Source organism: Mytilus trossulus, chromosome 12 (genome assembly GCF_036588685.1).
Source record: "Mytilus trossulus isolate FHL-02 chromosome 12, PNRI_Mtr1.1.1.hap1, whole genome shotgun sequence".
Lineage (NCBI taxonomy): Eukaryota > Metazoa > Mollusca > Bivalvia > Mytilida > Mytilidae > Mytilus > Mytilus trossulus.
The window spans coordinates 58,696,116-58,704,461 of NC_086384.1; the positions used below are offsets into that span (position 1 = coordinate 58,696,116).

General features: G+C 30.8%; 1 long non-coding RNA gene across 2 annotated transcripts; it reads left to right on the forward strand.

The window, feature by feature from the left end:
- The first annotated feature begins 317 nt into the window (after positions 1–317).
- LOC134693786 (uncharacterized) lies at positions 318–8,062 on the forward strand. 2 transcript variants are annotated; one of them, XR_010102477.1, is made up of 4 exons: positions 318–597; positions 3,793–3,919; positions 6,845–6,959; positions 7,966–8,062. It is a non-coding gene; the product is annotated as an uncharacterized LOC134693786 (long non-coding RNA). The 2 variants fall into 2 exon arrangements; XR_010102478.1 differs by lacking the exon at positions 6,845–6,959 and having other exon boundaries at positions 7,966–8,013.
- Positions 8,063–8,346: the final 284 nt, after the last annotated feature.

An 8,346-nucleotide genomic window follows, 5' to 3' on the forward strand; every position in this document is an offset into this window, starting at 1 on the left:
TGATTTTCATATGTTTTCATATGTTTAAAAAAATAAAAATGAAAATTGAAGAAAATGTCAAAATTAGTATTGAAGCATAGATCATCCAACAGCAGAGCTTTCTAATTCTGAATCATGAACAGAATGTGAAATAAGTGAATGAGTTATAATTAATAGATAATACTATGAATAACTATTCTTTATATAATTTATAGTTTGTTCTTTTAATTTTCTTTATTGATTACCCCATTATTATCTCTCTGTTCTTTATTATTTATTCTGCATTTTTTTTCTTATTCCCTTTTCTTAAATCCCTAAACCGTTATCGTTTTGTGCACTATGACACGCAAAACCATGGACGCTCACGCGATCAGCCTCAGCATTCTACAGCTGTTTAGTTAAATTTTAAGAATGGACAGAGATAGATTCTACTTCTTCTACTACTTATAAACAGATAAATTGAATTGGGTGACTTGTCCATTAACTAGAAGAAACCGGGGAACGAAACATAGAAATGAAAGTACAGAGAAAGTCAACGCAACGAAAGTTCGAAATGTCGAAAGTGGTTTTGTTTTCATGGATTACGTACATTTATGTACCTCAAAAAGGGAACGAATGGTAAATATAATTATGCACTTTTTTTTTAATTATAATTGGACAAAAGTAGGAAGATGTGTGTGCAAATTTTTCATAAAAAACAATTTGACTTGATTGTAAACTCTTGAACGATATTGTAATGTATATATATCCGATAGTAATCAGTAATTGCATTTATTAATCATCTGTTTCATTTATATCTATCATAAGGTTATTTTTAAATACATCCCAAATAACCATATTTGTAAACTCTGTAGAGATTAGTTAAATTAAAATAAAGGGGGGGGGGGGGGCATCAATACAGTGAATGAATGGATAGATGTCAGTGAGGTTCTATTACTGATAATAATTGATCCCATTCTTTTCATATAATTTAGATTTATAAAATGTATACTGGATTTTCATACATTGCATACAATGTAGCCAAAGATATTTAATGTTAATGTAATTTTTTCCCAAATTTTAATTATGATCAAACCATGCAAACTGAGACCACATTTTGTAAGAAAACACTGTTATCAATTGGTTTCCAAGACGAGAATCACATTCTAGCATAATCGAGAAAATCATGATTATTTACATTTGATTGAAGCTCAAATTAATATGAGTGCATGAAACTGAAAGTTCTACTTTTACATTGATTAACATGTACTTATAGATTATCGTTGATCATCTCAACGAGATTGATTTTCTCGCTTGAGCCGGTACAGCGAAAGTGAGAAAAGCAATCGAGTTGAGATGACCAATGATAATCTATTTATCGCTATTTTACCTATGACGACGTTGTCAATTTCATCATGTTCATGTCAATTTTGTTAACAACGTCACGTGGCCTCCTTAGTTTCTAGTGATAATTATTCCATCTCAAGCGAGTAGCATGATATGAAAAATATCACAAAAAAAGATCAAACGAAAAATGCACAAAATATAGATAATTAAATGTACATGAAAATATAAAAAAAAAAAAGGATGTGTTTGACATGGTTGTCAATAATCATATTTGATTTTTGGTGTATAAACGCCACTTTTCAAAAACGCATTTAACCAATTTTAAGGCGGCCAGTTTTTATTGGTGGAGGAAGCTGGAGAAAAACCACCAACTTTCAATGGGAAAACTGACAATCGGAATCCTAGTCAATTAAGATTGGAGTCAAGTGCACCTGTGCTAGTCTGTACTAGTAGGGTTCTTACTCACAACCTCAGTGTTGACTAACTAGTGATTTAATACAGTAGTAACTACATAGACCACTCAGCCACCGAGGCCTGCCAACAATTATAAGTTAAAATACAAGTACAAATGTAGTCCAAATAATTATGAAATCTTGAAAGCTATTATACTTAATTTTATATATATATTTACATCTATGTCACAGAATGGCGTCAATGCAAAAATTAAAAATTGCCTTTCTAGACGTCAAAATAATTTGAACTACATGTTCTTTTGTATCTTAAAGGTTGATTTCAACAATAAGCAAAGTTCATAATGCAAACATGGCAACGTCAGTTTTAAAAGACGCAAAATGTAATGTTGTAAACAATGGTAAATGACAAATGTGAAATAATTCAAATGAAGGAACTTACAGACTGATAATGATTTATAAACAAAACAAGGAACAAATAAACAAATATGATATATACTAGTAAAGCAACAAACTACAACATGAACTGCTAAATAACAGTCTTCTGACTTGGGACAGAAACATACAGCATGTACAGGATGTGATGGAGTCAAACTAGTTAGTAGGTGCCAAATTAACCCCCCTCCTAACCTAAAATAGTGGTCTGAAAAGGGCTTACACATAACACATTTGCCATCAGATATACATGTATGTACAAAAAAAACCAACATCTACATGTAACAAAAACATAGACCAGGCAGGGTATTTATACATCACCACAACACATATAACCTCTTTAGTCTAGATTTGAGAGTTACCTCTTAGTTACTGATAGCTAGTTCAAAGCTAATAACAAGGTATTTACCACCAAACCTTGCCTGGTTAAGGTTTATTCCAGTTACTAGTACATGTAGTAACTACAGTATACAAAATACATGTAGGTCAGGTTTTGGTGTACAATGTATGCAATAATTATTGTATTGATTGTAACTGAAGTATGTTATTAGAGCTTTTCTAAATAACTTCAAAGCTTTTGCTTAGACATTTATCAGTATATCATGCTTTTAAAATCACAATGTATTTTTTTAAATTATTGTAAGACATAATGATCATGATGACCAGAGCATGCTTTCCAGTAATTATTAAACTGTCTCATATATAAAACATGTAATACATTTGTAATACATTGTTGTACATTAATACATGTCTGTAATAACCATGATAGCTAGGCCTTACATATGATAACAGCTAAGTTTAATCCCTTGAAATCCCTTGTCTCATTGACAAAAGAAGTTACCATGGTTGATTGAATATGTATTCCTTTAATTTGAAAATTAGTTATAAAAGCTGTGTATTTAGTTACTGCACATACATAGTTTCAAAAATTCCCTTATGCCTTCCAAAACCACAAATATATGTTACTCCTAAAGAAAATTTTAGAAACGAAGAGTAGACAACTCATGAAATTATCTGGCATAACAACATGCATGTTATTTTCACTAATAACTTATTTAATATAAAAAAGAAGTGGTATGATTGCCAATGAGACAACTGTCCATAAGAGACGAAAATTACACAGAAATTAAAAACTATACTACTATAGGGCACCGTACAACCTTTAACAATGAGAAAATCCCATACTGCATAGTCAGCTATAAAAAGTCCCTAAATGACAATGTAAAACAATTCAAAAGAGAAAACTTAGGGTCTTATTTATGTAAAAAAAATGAACAAAAAACAAATATATGTAAAACATAAAAAAATGACAACCACTGAATAACAGGCTCCTGAATTAAGTTATCCCCTTGACCGCATGTACATTTGTACTGTTAACTGATGAACAAGATTGGCATTAACTTATTTAGTCAGAGATCAAATTTAACCACTTTGATACACCATTGAATTCATACAACAGGCATATGGATTTAATAAGATGGATTAGAACATTCAAATGATTTAATACTTTTATATATAGTATATAACTAGTATTATTTTTTTTCAGGGCAAGTCTAGATCTGTTGGTCTTGTTTTAAAATATCAAAATAAGCAAATTTTGCCATACAACATGTATAAAAATATTTTACATTATTTCTTTTAGCATTTTCTATGGAAGTACATGTACTTCAAAAAGAAGACGAAGCTAAGCAACAGAATGCAATTCTCTGAGGCATTGATTTACATGATGTGCATATAAAGAGCAGCTGGCAATTATTTTATGATGAGAGGTATGTACATGTAATAAAAAGAATAACTTTGTTTGAATATTTTGCTTTTGTCAGACTATCTACATGTTACACCTTTTGATTTTGTGTAAGCAGTGAAAAATTATTTTTTTCTACTGGACCATTTTATCGAAAATAGTATTGGAAGCTCTATATACACTATATTGCTTGTTCTTTTTATACGAACACACACAATTTTTGGGGATTGTATAATGGAAAGGTGTTGTCGTTGTCTGCTGCGTCCGAAGACACATTGGTTTCCGAACAATAACTTAGGTTTAAGTGCATCAATCTTTATGAATTTTGTTTAGAAGGTCCAATACCTCAAAAAAAGGTTGGGATGGCCCCCCTTTTCTGGGAAAATTGTGGATGGTTATATAGGGAATTACTGAAGCATGTCCAGATCGGCTCCCCTCGTTAAGCTTTTAGGCAGTCAGTGGGCCCCCACTTATGATAATTTCTGGATCCGCCACCGAGTATATGGATCTCTCTGAAATTGTACTACAAGGTTCCATACTACAAAAAAAAGGATGGGATTGAGTTTAAGGGTTATTGCTCCGAGGGGGATTTCAATAAATTGAGGGGGGGATAGTTCGTTTCATGCAATAATGTTCAGCAAAGGAAGATCTAAAATGGTCAACATAACCAAAATTTTCAATGGACCCCTTAGGGAGTTGCTGCCCTTTATAGTAAATTTTTAACAACTTTCTTGTAAATTTTGAAATCTTTTCCTCTTTTGTGTTTTGAGCAAGAACTAAAGAAGATATTAAAGAGAAACTTAACAGGCTATTAAATTGATAAGCAATACAAGATCAATAAAATATGTATACAGGAGTTTTGCCTCTTGGAAATAGATATTGTAAGGAAAATTGCATCTCACACATGTCTACTTTTCTTGTACATGTAGATTATTTTCATGATTTTTAAAATTTATGAAAAATGTTAAAAAAAGAACATACTTATTTGTTGTGGTTATTACTTTTTGACAGCAAGTTTTATATATCCATCAATTGGTGAGGTACATTGAAACACTGTTTTTTTATTGAATGCATGAAGTATACAGATGTTAACACAAATGACAACATGTTATGTTCATGAGTTTAATATTTATAGATAAATGTTGTATTTCAACAATTTTGCCTATGAAACAGCAAATCAAGATGTAATAAACCGGAGTTAATGCCGAAATTGAATTTTTTTTAATTTAGGCAGAAGAATAGTTTATTATCATGATTACATGATATATGCTGTACATATATTTGTTGTTTGTTTATAAATTGTTTCTATTTTTAGCTCACCTGGCCCAAAGGGCCAAGTGAGCTTTTCTCATCACTTTGCGTCCGTCATCCGTATACTTTTACAAAAATCTTCTCTTCTGAAACTACTGGGCCAAATTAAACCAAACTTAGCCACAATCATCATTGTGGTATCTAGTTTTAAAAATTTTGTCCGGTGACCCGCCAAAATAATCAAGATGGCCACCATGGTTAATTGACCCCTTAAGGTGTTATTGCCCTTAATAGTAATTTTTTACCAATTTTCATAAATTTTTGTTATCTTTTACAAAAATCTTCTTCTCTGAAACTACTAGACCAAATTTAACAAAACTTAGCCAAAATCATAATTAGGGTATATAGTTCAAAAATTATGTGCGATGACCCCGCCAACCAACCAAGATGGCCGTCATGGCTAAAAATAGAAGATAGGGGTAAAATGTATATTTTGGCTTATAAATAACTCTGAAACCAAAGCATTTAGAGCAAATCTGACATGGGGGTTTAATTGTTTATTAAAGTCTAGATCTATCTGCCCTTAAATTTTCAGATGATTCAGACAATGGGTTGTTGGGTTGCTGCCCCTGATTTGGTAATTTTAAGGAAATTTTGTGATTTCGGTTATTATCTTGATAACTATTATAGACAATATAGACAATACTTTTTTTAATAAATTATTGATAGAGATAAACTTTAAAGCAATTATGTTTAGTAAAGTAAGATCTACAAATAAATAAACATGATCAAAATGGTCAGTTGACCCATTAAGCCAAGTTAAGGAGTTATTGCCCTTAATAGTAAATTTTTACAAAGTTTTTAATTTTTGTTATCTTTTACAAAAATTTTCTCCTGAAACCATGGTACCAAATTTAACGAAACTTAGCCAAAATCATAATAAGGGTATCTAGTTTAAAAATTGTGTGCGGTGACCCAGCCAACCAACAAAGATGGCCACCATGGCTAAAAATAGAACACAGGGGTAAAATGTTGATTTTGGCTTTTAACTCTGAAATCAAAGCCTTTAAAGCAAATCTTACAAGTGGTTAACTTGTTAATCTAGTAAATATCTATCTGCCCTGGAATTTTCAGATGAATTGGACAACTGGTTGTTGGGTTGCTGCCCCCCAAATGGTAATTTTTAAAGAAATTTAGCCCTTTTGGTTATTATATTGAATACTATTATAGATAGAGATAAATTGTAAACAGCAATAATGTTCAGCAAATTAAGTTCTACAAATAAGTCAACATTACCAAAATGGTCAGTTGACCCCTTAAGGAGTTATTGCCCTTTGCTTTATAGTAATTTTTAACATTTTTCATTAATTTGGTAAATTTTGGTAAGTTTTTACAAAGTTTTTTCCTCTGTAACTAGAGGGCCAAGTTCATTACAGATAGAGAAAATTGTAAGTAACAAAAATGATCAGTAAAGTATGATCTACAAACACATCACAAAAACACAATTTTGTGATGAATCCATCTGTTTCCTTTGTTTAATATATATGCACACAAACCAAGGTGAGCGACACAGGCTCTTAAGAGCCTCTAGTTTGTTTCCACTAGTGAAACTAGTAAAAAAAGTATTAATTAGTTCATACTACATGTACATCTAGTTTTTGTCTGGACTTTTGGTTTAACTTGAACTTTACAATTTCAGCTTGTTACCTAATGAAAGGAAAGTGCAGTATTAGAATCACTGAGGTACATGTTACGATGTACATATGCATGTTGGTGCAGATCTAGATGTCCTGTAAAAAAAACCTGGTATTAAAGTAAGTTCATATGTAGAATTGTATTTGATTTAAATAATTTAATGTTATCTATTCAAAACTTTTTCAAGTGTAATTGTACATGTATACAGTTGTTTATTTTTCTGTCTTTCTGATGTCAAGTACATGTATGCATCGAGGAATCCTTACCAGTCTCATCTGCTTCTGCTGCCCACGCACGAGAAATGAGAAGCCCAAACAATTATAGCATTTGCATCACAGACCGTATATTATGAATTGTACATTTTACACATGTTATATAAAGTTGTTCTCGTCTTCAATGTACATTAAATATTTGCCACTGTACATTAAAATAAACAAGAAAAATTAATTTAATAATTTTCTTTTAACCGTAGAGCATTTTTAAAGAACTAGAATATTGATATAAGGAGATGGGGTATGATCCTCAATTTGACAACTATCAATTAAAAAACTAAAGAACAAAGATTAAACATTTACTGGTCACTCACTGTTAGGCAATGAACAATAATCAAAATCCATACCATAAAGTAACCTTCAACTTGTTTAAGGATGCAAAATGAGAACAATTTAAAAATTAAAACTATATATTGTATGGCAGACATTGGTTAATATGTTTATGGAATGATTGTAACATGTTTATATTTGTCTTGCACTTACAATTCTTGCCAGATTTTTATAAAACTTATACTATACTTTAATATCAGCAATATCTTAGTCAAGTTCACTACTTTTGACAGATTGACTATTTTCAAAAGAGTTATGCCCATCGAAAATATTAAATAAAGGAAAATGGCCTTGTAAGCGCTCTCATCTGTTCAATTTTTATAAAACACAAAGTATACTGTAAGTAATGCCCTTGAAGGTCTGTTTAAAATATTTCGTATACAAGAAAAAGAACATTTTTTCAAAGCACACTTTTTTATTTATAATTTTATTCAAGTGCCTTTTTTAATTATTGTCCCTTGGTAGATGCAACATGTGCAACTCAGTGGAAATTGAAACTCTATTCTGTTATTTTTATTTTCAGGAACTGAAAAGTAAAGAAACAGAACCAAAGAACATTCCTTTTAAATTAATACAATATTGAACTCAAGAGTCAATCTAGTTGTCTTTCTTAAATATAGATATACATGTAAGAAGATGTGGTATTAGGGCCAATGAAACAACTCGCCATCCAGGTCATAATTTGTAAAAGTAAACCATTACAGGTCAAAGTACGGTTTTCAAAACAGCTCACACGAAACAGTAAGCCCTTATAATATAGACAATAAAAATTTGGTATGTCATAGAGATGAAAAAAGAATATAGACAATATAAATAGGATTTGTCAAAGAGGCAAACATAGAATGGATGATGTCAAAGAGACAAAACTATGAAAATAGAATATAAAAATAGAAATGGGGTATGT